We start from the raw sequence: 10,038 nt of genomic DNA, 5'->3' as shown, positions 1-10,038 counted from the left end.
ATTGAATAATCTGTCCTGATAGGGTAATGTAGACCATGTTATTCGGTTGAAAAAACTGTCCTCTCAGTGACAGAACTCAGGCCATCACGGTAGATGGATTAAATCGGAGTTCCGCCCCAAGGTTCAATACTCGGCCCACTAGTGTTTACAATCAATATAAATAACATTGGTAATGCTGTAAAAAATATATATATTGATTTGTATGCAGATGATACAGTGTTGTACTCCATTACTCCATCAGTGGACCAAGCCTTTTCACATTTGAAGTCTGATTTTCAACCACAGCAGAGATCACAATTGGATCTAAAGTTAGTGCCAAATGCAAACAAACCAAAATGCATTTTTTTTTTTTCTAGGTCCCAAATGGATGCAGATTTAAATGCATTTGCAACGACTAGTTTGAACGGTACACAATTTGATTGATTTCCTTTCTAAAAACATTTTGGTATCTGGCTTGATGACAAACTGTCATTTAAAAAACATTTCACTGAGCTGGTTAAGAAGTTGAAGTTCAAGGTTAGTTTCTTTTACAGAAACAAAGCAAAATGTCTGACTTTAGTTTATAGGAAGCATATTGTCCAGGACACTTTAAAATTATTTTTCAATTTTCGCCTAAAATGACATATCCAAATGTAACTGCCTGTAACTCAGGACCTGAAGCAATGATATGCATATTCTTGATTCCATTTGAAAGGAAACACTTTGAAGTTTGTGGAAATGTGAAATGAATGTAGGAGAATATAACATATTAGATCTGGTAAAAGATAATACAAATAAAAATAAAATAAAAATTGTATTTTTTTTTTTAGACATCATTTTTAAAATGCAAGATAAAGGCCATAATGTATTATTCCAGCCCAGGCGCAATTTTGATTTTGGCCACTAGATGGCAGCAGTGTATGTGCAAAGTTTTGGACTGATTCAATGAACCATTGCTTTTCTGTTCAAAATTTTCTGTCAGGACTGCCCAAATGTACCTAATTGGTTTATTAATAACTTTTCAAGTTCATAACTGTGCACTCTCCTCAAACAATAGCATGGTATTATTTCACTGTAATAGCTACTGTAAATTGGACAGTGCAGTTGGATTAACAAGAATTTAAGCTTTCTGCCAATATCAGATATGTCTGTGTCCTGGGAAAAATGTCTTGTTACTTACAACCTCATGCTAATCGCATTAGCACACATTAGCTAAACCATCCCGCGGGTGGGACACCGATCTGTAGAGATCCTTAGAAGTTTTTATGGTCTATTATAGATTATGGGGATATTATATATATGCATGCAGTAGCAACTACACTTAAAACACTAGATGCTGTTTTCCATTGTGCCCTTAGGTTTATTACTGGTGATGGTTCTAGAACTCACCATTGTGCCATTAGGTTTATTACTGGTGATGGTTCTAGAACTCACCATTGAGCCATTAGGTTTATTACTGGTGATGGTTCTAGAACTCACCATTGTGCCATTAGGTTTGTTACTGGTGATGGTTATAGAACTCACCATCGTGTTTTGTATCAAAAAGTGGGTTGGACCTCTTTGTATGTAAGGAGAGAGCCGCATTTTCTTGTGTTTATCTACAAAGCACTCATGCAGAAACTTCCTGTGTATCTATCATCATTAATTCAATTTAGACTTACAAATGACCAAACCCAGTCTCAGGCTTGGATAACACTGGAGGCCCCTTCGGTCTCCACAGAGTTAGGTGAAGCTGCTTTTTTTTTCTTTTTTTTTTTGGCCCCTTCGTGTGGAACAACTTCCAGAGCTCTCTGAAATGAGATGTTCTGCTCCCTCTTAGTCAGTTCAGAGTGATGATCAGAAACCACTAAGTTGATAAATGTGTCTGTTATTCTTAATATGTTTTGTAATTGTATATATTGTATGTGTTTGATTTATTTATGCAGGGCTCATCTGTAAAAGAGACTGTAGTCTCAATACGACTTCCGTATAATTCGTGACCCCTTTTTTAATGTCAAACCTGGCAAGACATCTTAAATAAATAATACACAACACCACACAGCTGTACAACATTGGGGTTAAATGTAGATGTCTGAGGAACTGTCTTCCATAACGGTTAGCTTTTCAAAGTTATTTTGAATAAATTCCAACAATTTGCATCCAATCACTAACATATGAATTTGTTATTCATGTCCCACTGCATTCCAGGCCTACCCATCTGATCTCTGAGCATTTACAATAAGCTTTATAGGAGATGTAGACAGCCACAGCACATTGGTTAGGAGGTAATAAAGAGAGTATCAATCTACCTTTCATTTCCCCGCCCAGCGCCGTTATTTAATATCCATCTCAGAGATTATGCACAGCTGTGTTCAGAAGCGTTCCGTGAATGCCTTATGAAAACACTATCTGCATTGGAACAGTGCTAGTATACTGTCTTGAGAATAGATCTATAACTACTGTATTAAAACTTTACAATAGAGACATTTTACATTGAGATGGTGGTGACATCCAAATGCCATAATAGCATCTCAAAAGTAGAAAAAAATATATTAAATATTTTTTCAATATTTAATTTAACTTGTTTGGAATCAGCCAGAATAGCAACATGTTTTATTGTTGCATCCTATAATCTTATTTGACAATTTTTCAACCAGAGAACTTTCCAACTCTCCTTCTATTGTCTAGCCTAGAGGTTAGAGACAACAAGGTGAACCATTCTGTCGTTGTGCCCTTGAGCAAGGCACTTAACCCTAATTGACTGAACCCTAATTTACTTAACCCTAATTGACTGAACCCTAATTGACTGAACCCTAATTGCTCCTGGAAGTTTCTCTGGATGACTAAAATGTCAAATGTCATTCTTCCTGATGAAGAACTCAGGTGAGACTCATTATAGGGTTAGGTTTAGACTCATTATAGGGTTAGGTTTAGACTCATTATAGGGTTAGCTTTAGACTCATTATAGGGTTAGGTTTAGACTCATTATAGGGTTAGATTTAGACTCATTATAGGGCTTTAGGGTGAGACTCATTATAGGGTTAGATTTAGACTCATTATAGGGCTTTAGGGTGAGACTCATTATAGGGTTAGGTTTAGACTCATTATAGGGCTTTAGGGTGATACTCATTATAGGGTTAGGTTTAGACTCATTATAGGGCTTTAGGGTGAGACTCATTATAGGGTTAGGTTTAGACTCATTATAGGGTTAAGTTTAGACTCATTATAGGGTTAGGTTAAGACTCATTATAGGGTTAGGTTTAGACTCATTATAGGGTTAGGTTTAGACTCATTATAGGGTTAGGTTTAGACTCATTATAGGGTTAGGTTTAGACTCATTATAGGGTTAGGTTTAGACTCATTATAGGGTTAGGATTAAACTCATTATAAGCCTGTTGGGTTAGAAAAACATGGCTGACGGTATCTACATGACAGACATCTATTTGAAGGTGACTCTCTGCAGTATGGATCCCAATATAACAGTGTTGTGATGTCATATGAATGAGACACTGCATGGGGGTTGTGATTTGCTTGACTTTGAAGTTGGCACTTTTCCTAGAGAGAAAGAAGGCTTCATTACTATTCACAATGCCACGTGTGAAGACGAGTCCAAGGCTGAACCAAGCCATGGATAATGATAACATTCTCTTCAAAACTATACATTGGATCTAATGGGATTGAGCAATGAGCTTCAACTTTTACAATTGCAAAACATGTACAGTTTGGCAACAAAGACTTGGGAAAATAATGTAGAGAGAAAATGTGAAGTTTCAATGTCAATCAAGCAGAACATCTTTCCATGCAAACATTTCACTCGATTCAAGAAAAAGTTATTTTGATCCGTAGACAAGAGGTTTAATCCAGCAGACAACTCTGCTTCTCTCCTCTCTCTGGAGACAGAGCTGAGCAAGAGGGGGGGGGGGGGGGTTGTAGCAGACAGCTCCTGGATCACTTTACATGACAATATGATGGACAGGCCAGTCGGGCAGTGTAGTATTATCAGACTGACCTGTGGAAGAGGAGAGAGGGGGGGAAACACCTTCACCTTCCCAAAGAATCTATTGATCTGGCATCTTAAACGGAAGTTTGATGGAGTGACTCCAGAAATGGAGTAGCAGCAACAAACTTCTCTATCCAAAAAACTGTGATGTGGGTTTCCATGGATATACAGTACCAGTCAAAAGTTTGGACACACGTCATTGCAGGGTTTTTCTTTATTTGTACTATTTTCTAGAGAATGCCAAGAGTGTGCAAAGCTGTCATCAAGGCAAACGGGTGGCTAATTTGAAGAATCTCAAATCTAAAATATATTTTGATTTGTTTAACACTTTTTTTGGTCTCTACATGATTCCATATGTGTTATATCAGTTGTCATGTCTTCACTATTATTCTACAATGTAGAAAATAGTAAAAATAAAGGAAAACCCTGCAATGAGGTGTGTCCAAACTTTTGACTGGTACTGTACATTAAGAGATATTTCTTAATGCATTGCAAGCTGGACTTGCAAAGGGACACAATCTTGGTAACGCCAGGTTCTATCTCTCCTGGTTCCATTGATCGTCTTGGTAACGCCAGGCTCTAACTCTCCTGGTTCCATTGATCGTCTTGGTAACGCCAGGCTCTATCTCTCCTGGTTCCATTGATCGTCTTGGTAACGCCATGCTCTATCTCTCCTGGTTCCATTGATCGTCTTGGTAACGCCATGCTCTATCTCTCCTGGTTCCATTGATCGTCTTGGTAACGCCAGGCTCTATCTCTCCTGGTTCCATTGATCGTCGACAGACTGGCAGACAGACAGGTTTATTGTCAAGATCTATTCAGTCTCCCTTTAAAAGATCTTCAGCCTGGAAGTTTCCTTATCTAGTTGTCACAAGAGGAATAATGGTAGATTTCTCTTGACTGAGTAATGACTTTGGTCTTCATAGCTGGGGCAGATGAAATTCCAAATGCCAAAGGGGTTCCTACTGATAAGAATGAACCATTGTAAAATAGCTAAATCATATTTACTCTTCGTTATTTGTGTTCAGCTAAGACAAATACCTTGTCCATATGTCTTAATTCTTCAGTCAAATTTGTGAAAAATCTAATTTAGGACCCAATGTACAGTAAATGCTTCAATCATATATCAATCCCAAGGGAAAATAAATCAAACATTTCACATTTCCTTTGCATTATTTTCTAGTTAGAAATGTCAACACGATTAAATAATAATCAAAAATAATTTATATTTAATAAAAGAAAGAAGACATCAAGATATTCCATACATCATTAACAGTCACCAACACAGACGTGATAACTTCACATAAATTGGCATGAAAATCCTTCACATCTTGTCACGTCAGTTAATCTGATATTACTGTAAATCCCTCTAGAGGGCAGTAAAGGGACATGTTAGTTAACTACACATAGAATACAACCAGAGCCAATATAAAGATCATTATCATTTGACCTCATTTGACCTCTCATTTGACCTCTTTTCAACCGTTTGAAATTCAAACGTTTGATTGGATAGTCGAATAACTCTTGGTAGCTATCGAGAGTTGTGAATAGTATTAGTTCAATATATATATATATATATATGTATATATATATATATATATATATATATATATATATATATATATATATATATATATAAAAATACTGGTTACCAAACAAAGGGTTTCTCGAGAATTGTAGGAAAGGGCACAGCAAGCAAACGAAATATATATATATATATATTCCTTTCCTAGAATTCTCGAGAAACCATTTGCTTGGTAACCCGTATTTTTTACATCTATGCATTTGGAGAAAAAAATTGTTGAGTGTAGCAGGATTAAATAAAACATGTTCGTTGTGTTAGCCAAATAGTCGGGGAAGACTATACTGTTAAAATAAATACATTTTACACAATTGATACCATAATTGTTCATGTGTTTGATGGTGGCCATGCTCTATGATACAGACATTACATTACGCAGGTGCAAATTATTCTGTATCGTTCTGAATCATTGTGGAAGTTAGGCTACTGAAACATAATGTGTGTGACAATACAATTCAAATACAATGATAGTTAAAATTGTATTGTCACATGCACAAGTTCAGTGAAATGCTTAACTTGCATGCTCTACCCAACAGGGCAGTAATTAATATCAACACAGGTATAACTAATAATAATAATAATATATATATATATATATATAAGAAAAACACAAGAAATAATTAATAAAATAGAATAGGGTCAGTGCCAATACCAAATGTACAATGTGCAGGGATAATGGAGTATTTCAGGTACATACATATAACAGGATATTAGGAGAAAGTTATTGGTGTTATTAATCATAATATTAAAAATATATATATTAATAATATCATAAATATAATAAAGGGGAAAGAGGAGAGCCATTCATAACTACATTTTGAAGCATGTGACTGAAGTATCATTGTTTTGGACACTATTGCAATAGCTTCAGCATCTATAAAACCATATTGCAATGTAAAACCAACTGCTTATCAATTAGTGGACTTGTAAGAGGCAACACCAGTCACATATAAAACTGCACATCCAGGTGAAATACTCAGGTGTCATACTTAATTAGCAGAATAATAGTTTATCATTCAACTAAGCAATGGTTAATTACCACAACTAAGGACTAGTAAGTAATGGTTAATTACCACAACTAAGGACTAGTAAGTAATGGTTAATTACCACAACTAAGGACTAGTAAGTAATGTTAATTACCACAACTAAGGACTACTAAGCAATGGTTAATTACCATTGAAGAATAGTTTATCATTCAACTAAGCAATGGTTAATTACCATTTGAAGAATGGTTTATCATTCAACTAAGCAGTGGTTAGTTACCACAACTAAGGACTGCTAAGCAGTGGTTAGTTACCACAACTAAGGACTGCTAAGCAGTGGTTAGTTACCACAACTAAGGACTGCTAAGCAGTGGTTGCTAAGGACTACTAAGCAGTGCTTAGTTACCACAACTAAGGACAACTAAGCAGTGGTATATGCCCACATTTGAATGTATATAAAACTAAGATTATGAACACTTTTAAACAAGTTTAGATCTAAGCACAAAAGCCTTATCAATCTCTGTTAGCCTACACTGCAATCCATATCAATTATCAGAAAACATTTTTCTAAGAGTAAATTCAGGCATGTCATCTAAGTCAGGAAATCATTAACCAATCAATCTGGATAACATCCGTGAATAAAATATGAATAGCCTCCATTTTATCATAAAAGGTATAGGCAGGTCTATGGTTAGTTAGATAATAAAATCGACCTAAGCTTCAATAACAGTATGTCATCGCCTGCTGTTTTAGAGGCTATGTGGAGAGATGGAGACTGGCGGATCTGTTGACCTGTGAATAAAATTAAGCACCGGGAACGTTGAGCATGAATATGGTGTCTTAGCTTCCCTTATAGCCTATTGCATGTAGTTTTCGAGCATGGAGCGTATGGATACTGTGTTTAGTATACAGCATATGTGTTCATCAAGAGCACTAATCAGTCCAATATCAAATAACGGACGTATTGGCAATGCTAATGGTAAAGAAGATAATGCCCCCCGAAGTTGAAAGCTGCCTGCCAGTCTCTGTGTGCATTATCCATAATGCTATTGGCCAGGGAGTTCTGGCTTAGTTAGGATACTCATTAACTGTCATGTGGGTTAGCAGCGTGGTTAAGGTTAGGGTTAGGTGACTGTGCCAGCTAGTGACCGTTCTGCGATTCCTGACGAAAAAACGCTAACTTGCTTAATAAACATGCAGTCAAAAAAACGCACCTGTCGAATAGTATGCACTAGCCTAGCTTGCCCATATTAAACATTTAATTTGAAAACAATGTAGCTATATTGACCATGCACGGATTGAATAACTCATGACCGACCGACAATAATGGTCATGCGACAGCTATGGTTGAAAAGTATAGTCAGTAATACCCTATAGGCTGCTTGAAGAAAATATAAATGTTTTGAAATAGGTCGTGACCATAACTATAACGGCGTCCACTATAGCTATGATGAACTGAACGTTAATTGCACTATGGATGATGTGACTGACCAAATCCGATGCGTAAAGACATGGCGCAATGGGGGTCCTCTGTTTTAACACTGAATGCGATTATTGTGATTTTATCTATAAATGATTTGATAACATTACGGTGGCATGCATGCAACCCCAGTTATCGAGGGATGCGAATCAACTGCGATGCGGCAGATGGTCGGCAGGTTTGCGTAAATTGGTGGTCCATTCGGATTCCTTTAGCGATACCGACATCATAAAGTATTTACCTCTATATAGGTTGAACAATTTCCTCTTAAAATGTACATAACATTTCCATATGATATGAGACATTGACAACTTGTAGGCTGGTATTGAGAATTAAATAAACTCATACTATAAATTAATGTTGTTTCCTATTTTTTTTTTTACTTGACTGTAGTGAGGATAATAATAATGCTTACCTTATATCCCTTGAAACAGAATATGTAAAATCAATCGCAATTCCCGTCACGTAGCGACATCACTGCTTTAGAAGAAGTGCCATATAATTACACTGAAGTGGAATAGGGGAGAGAAAAAGATCCTCTTCGGGTAGCGGGAATCAAATAAAACGCAAATCAATAGGGTTATCCGCTACAGAAAATGATCCATGTCCTAAAAAAGTCTATGGTCCACATTCGAAAGGCAAAACAAGCATTGCTTGCAGAATAACTTTGTAGCACGAAGAGCGCGACGTAATTCCTCTTCAGATATCTTGAGTTAAGCGTGGGTTCAATTACGGGCGGCAGGAGAGATGCTGATGGTCCAAGTTGATTGATTCACATGAAATAGCCCTGGCCCTACGTGTGTGTGTGTGTTAAAAAAATAATAATAATGTTTTCTCCTGATATTAAATGGTGAAAACCGCTTGTATGAAAGACCGTTTCACTGAGCATGTGTTAAAGCTTTTTAACAAGCGCATAAACTTCCATCCAAGAGCGCGCAAAAAATGAAACAGTTTGGTACGATGTCTGAAAACTTCAGTTCTGACAGCACTGTTTTCATTTTTGTAAATGTTATTATACAGCAACAACAAAAAAGAACACATAAATGAACTGTAGCCTGGGTAGTGTTCTGTCCCCCAACGGAGTTTGGGTGAAATTGTTCCTTAGTGCGGCATCACTTACAGCAGGGCTGACGGTATGCTGTATCAGTGTGCTAAGCTGTGCCTAGTAGTCTCAGTAGCATTGTATGAACCCGATCCCTCAGTACTGCCCACCTCTCTGCCTCCGACTGACATCACTGTGAGAGGAGGAGCCTACAGTAAACAATACAGCTCCCATCTTCTCCCATCCTCTTAAAGCTGCACTGTAAACAGGAGATCCCTGCATTGTTTTAGCTGGGTGTGTAGAGTATAGTGTTGACCACCACAAGCACCACAAGATGCATCGGCTCTGCTGTAGCCTAGCCTTGCTCCAATAACCGCCTGAGAAAGAGGGGGCACTGCACCAGCCTAGCCTAGTCAATCTGGCTCCAATAACCGCCTGAGAAAGAGGAGGCACTGCACCAGCCTAGCCTAGTCAATCTGGCTCCAATAACCGCCTGAGAAAGAGGGGGCACTGCACCAGCCGAGCCTAGTCAATCTGGCTCCAATAACCGCCTGAGAAAGAGGGGGCACTGCACCAGCCGAGCCTAGTCAATCTGGCTCCAATAACCGCCTGAGAAAGAGGGGGCACTGCACCAGCCGAGCCTAGTCAATCTGGCTCCAATAACCGCCTGAGAAAGAGGGGGCACTGCACCAGCCGAGCCTAGTCAATCTGGCTCCAATAACCGCCTGAGAAAGAGGAGGCACTGCACCAGCCGAGCCTAGTCAATCTGGCTCCAATAACCGCCTGAGAAAGAGGAGGCACTGCACCAGCCTAGCCTAGTCAATCTGGCTCCAATAACCGCCTGAGAAAGAGGGGGCACTGCACCAGCCGAGCCTAGTCAATCTGGCTCCAATAACCGCCTGAGAAAGAGGGGGCACTGCACCAGCCGAGCCTAGTCAATCTGGCTCCAATAACCGCCTGAGAAAGAGGAGGCACTGCACCAGCCTAGCCTAG

General features: G+C 38.3%; 1 protein-coding gene across 2 annotated transcripts in view; it reads right to left on the bottom strand.

The window, feature by feature from the left end:
• The window catches only part of LOC115205748 (protocadherin-11 X-linked), a 332,013-nt gene extending 322,779 nt beyond the window's left edge, over positions 1-9,234 (bottom strand). Inside the window, exon 1 of one of the 2 annotated variants that reach the window (XM_029772033.1) lies at positions 8,419-9,234. The gene's annotated coding sequence lies outside the window, so the exon portion shown is untranslated. The remainder of the gene's footprint in view (positions 1-8,418) is intronic. The other variant, XM_029772034.1, reaches the window with a different exon arrangement.
• Positions 9,235-10,038: the final 804 nt, after the last annotated feature.

This window comes from Salmo trutta, chromosome 13 (genome assembly GCF_901001165.1).
Source record: "Salmo trutta chromosome 13, fSalTru1.1, whole genome shotgun sequence".
Lineage (NCBI taxonomy): Eukaryota > Metazoa > Chordata > Actinopteri > Salmoniformes > Salmonidae > Salmo > Salmo trutta.
Note: the sequence above shows the minus strand (reverse complement) of the source record. Positions and strands in the feature narration are given on the sequence as shown.